The sequence below is a fragment of the Arvicola amphibius genome, chromosome 8 (assembly GCF_903992535.2).
Source record: "Arvicola amphibius chromosome 8, mArvAmp1.2, whole genome shotgun sequence".
NCBI classification, from domain to species: Eukaryota; Metazoa; Chordata; class Mammalia; order Rodentia; family Cricetidae; genus Arvicola; species Arvicola amphibius.
In genome coordinates, this window is record NC_052054.1 from 74,772,032 (window position 1) to 74,780,966 (window position 8,935).

Consider the following 8,935-nt stretch of genomic DNA (forward strand, 5'->3'; position numbering starts at 1 on the left):
TTTGTTCTGCTTCTTGGACCCCCTTTTTTGACCCCACCTATCTCCGAGATTCTATTTTACAGGTTCACTCCTCCTGCCAGACATGTGCCCAGGCCAACCCACAAGGGGCTCTTCACATATATCAGTCTCTATAACAGCTTTGCGGACACCAACCAGATGAAGATTAGCGGGTTGATTTCACTCATATACCTACTCATAAAAAACTCCATTATCTCTTAACCCTTGTGGACCTTTTTACAGGATGGATAGAAGCATTTCTGATCTCCAGGGAAACAACAGATGTGGTGGCTCAGGCACTCCTGGACCACATCATCCTTCAGTTTGGTGTCCCACGAACCATCCAGATGGACAATGGGACGGCCTTCACTTTCAGGGTCACGGAGCTCGTGTCAGAAGCTCTCAACATCTCCTGGAAATTCCACACCCCTACCATCCACAGTCCTCGGGAAAGGTGGAGAGGGCCAATGGACTCATCAAACAACAACTAACCAGCTTTCCATTGAACTCAGGTTATCTTGGCCCTCCCTTCTCCCCATTGCCCTTACTCTCCTCAGGACCACCCCACCTTCCCTTATGGGCCTGAGCCCTTTTGAGCTGCTTTATGGCAGGCCCTTTCTCCTTAACCATCACCTCTCAGTCCAAACTCCTCCACTGGTGGGGTACTGACCCTACCTCTCCCTTTTAAGGTACCTTTTCTGTTCACATGCTGACAGTTGTCTCCCTGCCCCCACACCAGTGGACCCTAATGCCCCTAAACCTGCCCGGCTCTCCCCAGGGGACAGGGTACTCCTCAAAAAGTTAACTCCTAGGTCTCTGGAACCTCGATGGACAGGATATCACATGGTAATCCTCACCATCCCCTTGGCTGCCAAGCTCTTGGGACACCCGTGCTGGTACCATCTCTCCAGGCTCAAGCAGGAACCTACTCAGGACACTTGACACTTACCTTCTCACTTCCCCCAAGGAACAGATGTCTGCCATCTCCAGGATGACAGTACAGGGGATGCCTTTCCAGCCACACCTCTCACTGAGCATGGACCCACCAATACCTAGCTCTCCCCTTCCCCACATAGCCCTATACCTGCAGGAAGTAGCCAGACTTGAGTCAATGCCCCTTTTTCCTAGAGAGCCCAAATTGTTCGCCACAATTATCACTTCAATATCCTGTCATCCCTATATCCAAAGAGTCTGAAATGGTAAGTTGGGAGTGTAGCCCCCAGATCCCAGGCGTGAGAGTTGTATTGGTCTGGACTCCAAATCCCAGCATGCCAGGTCCTGACTCTCACAGGATATTTAAGATAGCTGCCAAAGGAGAAACACGTGGTCTCTTTTCCTTCCTCCTGGTGGTCATGTGCATGGCCTCCCAGTTCTCCCTTGGGGCCACCTGAGAGCACAGGAATCCCATTGAACCTGGATATTTTTAATTTGGCTTGTTGTGATTTGGCTTGATTGGGATTTTTGCATCAGCAGAGAGCTTGCTTTAGGAAAAATTCCTAACAATAACCTCTCCTTCCCCAGACAGGCACATGCTTAGCCACCTTCAAAGACTCTGGGAAGAATCAGGTACCTCTTGCAAGATGATTTTGCAAATGAGACTACAAAAAAAATTGTAGACAGTGGTATTTACCTGTGTCCACAGCTACTTGGAAGTCAAAGACAGGAGGCGTCCTTGAGCCTAGGATGGGGGCCGGCTGTATAACACCTCTTATTTAAGAGTTCCTACTTTGGCAAACTCTGTATCTGCAGAGAACAATAAGAGGGCATAGTTATTTTTGTCCTTTTTGGATGACTGAAGAGCAAAAATGATATAAAACTGAAATTCATCCAATTGCCGCTCCTTCCTGGAGCTGGAGAGATGACTCAGCCGTAAAGAGCACTGGGGGCTCTTGGAGAGGTTCCAGGTTCAGTTCCCAGTTCCCACATGGTGGCTCACAACCACCTATAACTTCAGTTTCAAGGGATCCATTGTATCCTCCTGACTTCCAAGGGCACCAGGCACCACAAGGTGTACAGTCACACATGCAGGCAAAGCTGATGGACTCAATGTTTGGGGGAGCGACCAGCCAGTTCTCAACAACTAGATTGTGTGAAAAGAGAAATCAGAAAACCACTGGAGGTGGAGGTAAGAATCCTGTCTGCCTGTAGTGTGCATCTGTGAGACTCCTGGAAAAACTGGACACAGCATTAATCCCCAAGTCGCAGAGGGACCAACAGGACTCCCTTGGTCCCTGTTGGAAAAGCTGAGGTGAAAATTGGCTACTGGATATATGAATGAAGGTGGCCACCAACTGTTTGTTTCTGTCTGCCCCAACCACCATCTCCACATGCACTGACTGTCTGAATGTTCTGTCTTTTTAAGTTTGATGGATCTGTGTTTTCTGGTGTGTCCATAAGTTTACGGCAGATGTGGGAGCCTGGAGCCAGATGGAGCAAGTGAGGGAGGGAGGTAAGGAGGAGCCACCTACAGTGTGGGCACACTCCTCACTAAATTATGAGTCTCTCAGCTTCCTCCTGCAGAATCCTCTGTCTATGCCCAGGGCTGAAATAGTTCATATCTCAAGAGTCAGGAAAAGAGTCAGAGACAGACCCTGTTCCCACTGTTAAAAGTCCCACAAGAGGACCAAGTCCTTTCCTGAACAGCAATGGAGGCGTACATTGAAGGGTGGGAACTGGGGGAAAGGGGGAGGAGGAAGGGGGAAATACTACTAGGATGTAGAAGAATAATTAATAAATTAATTATTTTTTAAAATAAAGTTCTCGTCTCTAAGCCTTCTCTGTTCTTGACTTCATTCTGATCCCTCCTTCGGCAACTGAATTCAGTTTTACAGGGATCCAGGTATCTTTTAGGTATGGCTACTATTAAAATGTTGGTTTTTGCTGTTCTACTTTAACAAAAAGCTGGTTCTGGGCTTGGGTCATGGTCCCCTGAGCTCTAACCCCAGCATGCTTGTTAAAAATCTCCTCCAAATCAAAGTGTGTGTGGTGAGGGGAGGAGATGGAATGGAGATAGGCACACCTTTAATCCCAGCACTCGGGAGGCAGAGGCAGGCGGATCTCTGAGTTCGAGGCCAGCCTGGTCTACAAGAGCTAGTTCCAGGACAGGCTCTAGAAACTACAGGGAAACCCTGTCTCGAAAAACCAAAAAAAAAAAAATATGGTTAAATATAGGTTTTCTGAATGCCAGACAGGATTTCTCTGTGTATCTTTAGCTGTCCAGAATCTCACTTTGTAGATCTACCTGCCTCTGTCTCCCAAATGCTAGGATTAATGGCATGTGCAATCACACCCTTTTTAAAAGGACTTTCTCTACCCTTTTTCTTTTCTTTCCCAAGCTTAAATACATTTTTTAAAACACACTGTAAACCATTTAAAGGTTTCTTCATTTGAATCTGACTTTACTGGATATCTCTTTTTCTGACCATATGAGTCTTTAATCTGCTAAGCAGTATGACTAAGATTAAAGCTGCAGCTTTAGCGACCGGCTCCACCCCATTCCTTAACTTTTTGAGAGTCTAGCTCCATGGTGGAGGTACTGGCAGGAGCCATGTTTATTCCCACAACTCTGTGAAGTTTCTAGGTCCCTACTACCATCAGGAAGCAAGCTGGTAACTGCCCATAAACATCATTTAAGTTTGGTGGCAGGGCCTCTTCAAGGAGCCCAATGCAGGTTTTGCTGCTAATGCTAAGTCAGGAAGCCTCCCTTGGAGGAGCAACACCTCTGCTCACTGCCAGCAAATAGAGCCTACCAAAGTAAAGATGGTTACCAAAAAACTGTGCTTGACTCTGTTCTTTTGTCTGCCTAGAATCCTTTTTTCAGTTTTTTCAGGCTTTATGTGGAAATTCTTGCCAAATGTTCGGGTCCCATTTGTAGACAAAAGTCTGTCCCACCTGGTCTTACCACTGTTCAGTTCCAAAGAAACACATGGAGGCTTATATTAATTATAAACTGTTTGGGCTATTGTTCAGTATTATTATTATCTACCTCTTACAACTAAAATTAACCCATAATTCTCATCTATGTTTAGCCAGGTGGCTTGGTGCCTTTCCTCGGTGAGGCAGTCTCATATTGCTTCATCTCTGTCTAGGTAGCAACTGTGTCTCTTTCCTCTTCACAGAACTATCCTAGTCTGGTTGTCCTGCCTATATTTTCTGCCTGACTACTGGCCAATCAGCAATTTATTAAACCAATATGAGTGACAAATCTTTACAGTGTACAAGAGCATTATCCCACATCAAGGCGAGGTTGACTTTAGGATTGGACAAAACCAGGAAAAGGAGGCAGAGCAAGGAGGAGCTCTGGCCCTTTAAGAAAGAAAGAAAGCCGTGTTGGTGTGTTCTTGAGGTAAATAGGATTTGCCTCAGGTTTACTTTTCCTTTGATATTTGTGCACAGGATTTGTTTCATTAATAAGTGGCAAAAAGAAATCCTTTACAGGGCTAGGCTGGGCTCCATGAGATTCTGTTTCAAATGAAAAGAGAAAACAAATTTTGGTTGTAAGCATTTCCCATGTACAGTTCGTAGTGTCTCGTAGTTCAGTTCAGCAGAGATCACGTTGTTGGCAGCAGGTCTCCAGAACACGCCAGCACTCTAGCATTTGAGAACAACTCCCAGGCTGGACTGTAGGGTGCTCATCTCACTCACATAAAGCACCAGTTTGAGCCCCAGCACTGTGTAAATCAGGTGTTGGGGTGCACACCTACAACCCCAGGACTTAGAGATGGAGGCAGGAGGATCAACAAACAGTTCCTGGCTGTCTTCTCTGGCTACGCTATGAGTTCAAGACCAGCCTAGGCTACATGAAACCCCATTTGAAAACAACAACAATTACAGCCATGTGTGGTACAAAGCTTTAATGGTAGCACCTGAAAGACAGAAGCAGGGGGACCCCCAAAAATTGAGGCCCTACCTACCTGGGGACACTTCCATAAATAATGAATAGGAATCCTCAGGAGCAGTCATCTAATATCTGCACCACACAGCTGGGACAAGGGAAATAGACAATGTCCAATGGCAAGTGGTGACTGTTGATATTCACCTTAAAAACTCAATTCAAAGTCCAGGCAATGGTGGCGCATGCCTTTCATTCCAGCACTCAGGAGGCAGAGGCAGGTGGATCTCTGTGAGTTTGAGGCCTGCCTGGTCTACAGAGCAAGTTCCAGAACAGTCAGGGCTGTTACACAGAGAAATCTTGTCTGGAAAAAAATGAATAGTAAATGCACATAATTTTTAATAATGTCTGTGTGTTTAGAAACTAGGTTGACTCTTTTTCTGAAAATTTAAATATTCACTCTGTTGAATTATTTAGCTCCAATAAACCACTGCTGACATCCCAAAGAGAATTAACTGAACAAAATAGGAATTAAGGCGTGTGGTCTCTCTGAATCCTAAGGACCTCAATATATTCTGTCCTGTAACCAGGACCTAAGAACACCTAGCCCTAATTCTTCCCTATTCCCTTCACAAATCACATACCTGTCTTAAATGTATTGAATCCTAGAATGTTAAATTCTTACTGACAAATAAGACTGCTGAGCAAAGCAATTGAAATATTTTGTTTCTTTTATTATGATTGAAGTTTCAAAAAGACATTTCTTGGGCTGGACTTTGTGGCCCACCCCTTTAATCCCAGAACTTAGGAGGCAAAATGAGGCATGTTTATGAGTTCGAGGACAAACTCATACAGACACACACAAAAGCAAGCAAGCAAACAAACAAAAAGTCATTCCTGGAGTCTGGAGAGCTGACTCTGTGGGTTAAGTTCTTACTATGCAAGCATGGGGACCTGAGTTCAAATCTCTAGTGTGCACATAAAAGCCAGGCACAGCAACACATAATAGTAACTGCAGCACTCCGGGACATAACATGCAGATCCCGGCACTCGCTGTCCATCCAGCAGATACAAAAGCCTTTCTCACAAAATTAATTTCCTGAGCAAGGAAAGCCTTCAACACAGACATCTGGCCTCCGGCTCTCATGTACACATGAGCCCGCACGAAACACACATCTCTGGGGATCCTAAAGGGGCATGATATTATCCCTAGGTCTTGTGTCTGAGCTGCCATTTCTTGGTGTTTGCAGCGTCTGACCAGAGTGTCAGTCATTTCAGTCATGGCAAGTTCTGCATCTGTCTCCACAGAGCTAAGAGCTTCTCTAACCCTTTTATTGTTGTGACATTTTCCCTATTAAAAAAATCCAGCCTGGAGACATGGCTCAGTGGATAAGAGCACAGGCTGCCAGAGTGTGCAGGTTCAAACCCAACACCCACAGAGCAGCTCACAACTGTCTGTAACTCCAGCTCCAGGGGATCTGATGCCCTCTTCTGGCCTCTGCAGGCACCAGGCACACAAGTGCTACCAGACACGCATGCAGGCAAACACTGATACACATAACAAAATAAAATAAATATTCACTCACAAAAACATGTTCATTGTCACATATGTGATAACACAAAATACTGTCACCAGGTCATTGCTTCCTTCCTTTGCAGACAAGGAGCCGGCAGCTATGTAAAACAGCACGTTCACCTCTGGACCCCATGTGATGCCGCTGTGCCAAAGAGCAAAACAATCCAATGTCCCCTTGCTCTGGAGTCTCCAGCCAGCCCACCATGATCACTGAGCCATTCACAACAGCAGTGTGTCCACAAGAGATGAAGACAGCGTGGTGTGTGCAGCGCAGGGCTAAGCGGCATCATCAACAAAAGCCTCCCGTTCTCAGGATTCTGTGTAAGGCAGAATCATCCAGAGTCAGAAAGACAAACGGCGCAGGTGTCCTCCCCTGTGGGGAATATAGACGGGAGACAGGGGCCTGAAAGGAGAGGACTGAGGGAAGGTGGAAGGGGAGCAGAAGGCATAAACGTGAACAAGGGCAAGGGTGGGGCTCAGCTGGTAGAGCGCTTGCCCAGCTTGCTTCTATCCCCAGGAATGTATAAATGGTGACACCCAACAGTGACCCATGTCCCAGGAAGAGGGGTCAGAGGGATAAGAAGTTCAAGGTCATTTTCAGTTACACAAGAGAGTTCAAGGCCATCTTGGGTAAAAAGACTCTACCTCAAAAGGTAATAATCGCCTGAAGTACATTACATGATCTTAGGAGAAACTTGCAACGAAACTAATTATGTTGTATATAATTAATATGTTACTATTTCAAAGAAAAGTGCGGAAAGTCAGAGAGATAACTCAGCAGGTGAAGCCCCCTGTCCATGAGCCTGAAATCCTGAGTTTAATTCCTGGGACTACAGGTAGGAGGAAACTGACTCCAGAAATTGCTCCCTGTCATGTGCACCTTGACATATGATTGTCCACACATATGCACGCAAGATACACTAAAACGTAATAAAAGAACTGACAATTGTGTATAATCTGAGTGGTCATCCGCACAGTACTGACGAGGGTAAACATCCGTTACAGCAGTCGGTGCTGTCACCTGCTGGCCGCTCATGGGTGCAATTCTGAAACTTTTGAGAGCACATGAACTAAAATTGGAACGATACAGAGAAGATTAGCATGGCCCCTGCTCAAGGATAACACGCAAATTCGTGAAGCGTTTATTTTTAAGAAAGAAAAGAAAAAAAAGAAACTTTTGAGGGACAGAGTAAAAGACCTTCCACCACGCAGCTTTCCAGGATACCATGGGACCCTTCAATTGGCAGATGACCTTGGCAGCAACCGCCACTAACCCCACCGACCGTTGCCCAACACTACCTTTCTACGCATGCGTGCATCATGAAGAGGCCAGTAATTGGCATCTCTGGGGACCAATGAGACGCAGCAATTTTCAATGAAGTTTGAAAAGGATTCTCATAAGCCAATGAGACTTCGAGTGTATTATCTGGCCCCGAAGTTGCCTCTTTCAGGGACCCTGAGAGGAGACAGACACGAGACTGGAACGTATCAGGGAGCGCCTTCCAAGCCCGAGATCTGGTGAGGGCATTGTGGAGCCAGAGAGATTCTGCTGCTTAAAAAGAAAAGGAGCAGTGAGGGACCAGATCTCTGAGACCTGGGGAAAGAAGCCAGTGAGGAAGAGCAGGGGAAAGGCGGGGACAGGGGTCAGCGGCGGGCTTGAGTCTGGGGAGGAGGCTGGGCCTGGACTCTTGGATCCGAGGGAGGGGGTCTAGATACGTAGGCCTGAGTTTGAGAAACAAGGACTGAAGTCTTGGGTCTGAGGGAGAACTGGCCCTGGATTCCGGAATCTTGAAGGAAGGAGGCTGTGCTCTTAGGAGGCTGGGATAGTTCTCTGGTTCTGGATTCTCAGAGTCTCAGTTCTGGGCTTTGTGTTTAAGAGAAGCATCTGGGGACTAGACAGCCAGCCACGCATAGCTGCAGGAGGAGGCCGTGGTTGCTACTCCTTCATGCAGGGTACTGGGTTCTGTACACTTAGGCCTGAAGCTTGTTGATCAGAATTCTGGGTCCTGTAAGGTGGGAGGAGCACAAACCAGATTCCACATTCCTAGGATAGACAAACCAGGGCCCTTAGAATTCGAGGTCTGGGGGAGCTGGATGCTGAGAGCTGGGACTCCGAGGCCTGGAGAAGATTCTGCCTGGGACCTGAAGTCCTGAGGCTTAAAGCAGGGGGCTCCTGGACCGGTATCCTGCATCTGGACACTGAAGGAACAGCTGCTGGGTTCTTGCTGTAAGCAATCCATGGCTGAGTCTGAGAACTGCAACCAGAGAACATGAGGCCCAGTAAATTGTAACTTCCAAGCAACTCAGGACGGACTGACTTTACCTTCTTGTGTCCCGTGAAGTTGGCATCGGCCAGAGACCAGGGGTTAATGTCTGTCTGTGTGGCTGAATTGTCTCCTGTTCTCCATCAGTTCCCAGGTCCTGATCAGCTCTTCCCATCCTCGGAGAGGCCATGGCAGCCTGCTGCATCCAGTACTTACTGCTCCTCTTCGTGCTGGGCTTCACCCCCTTCTCAGGTGAGGATGTAGAGG

General features: G+C 46.9%; 1 pseudogene; it reads left to right on the forward strand.

Annotated features, from left to right (window-relative positions):
• The first annotated feature begins 7,453 nt into the window (after positions 1-7,453).
• Positions 7,454-7,554, forward strand: LOC119822131 (annotated as a pseudogene).
• Positions 7,555-8,935: the final 1,381 nt, after the last annotated feature.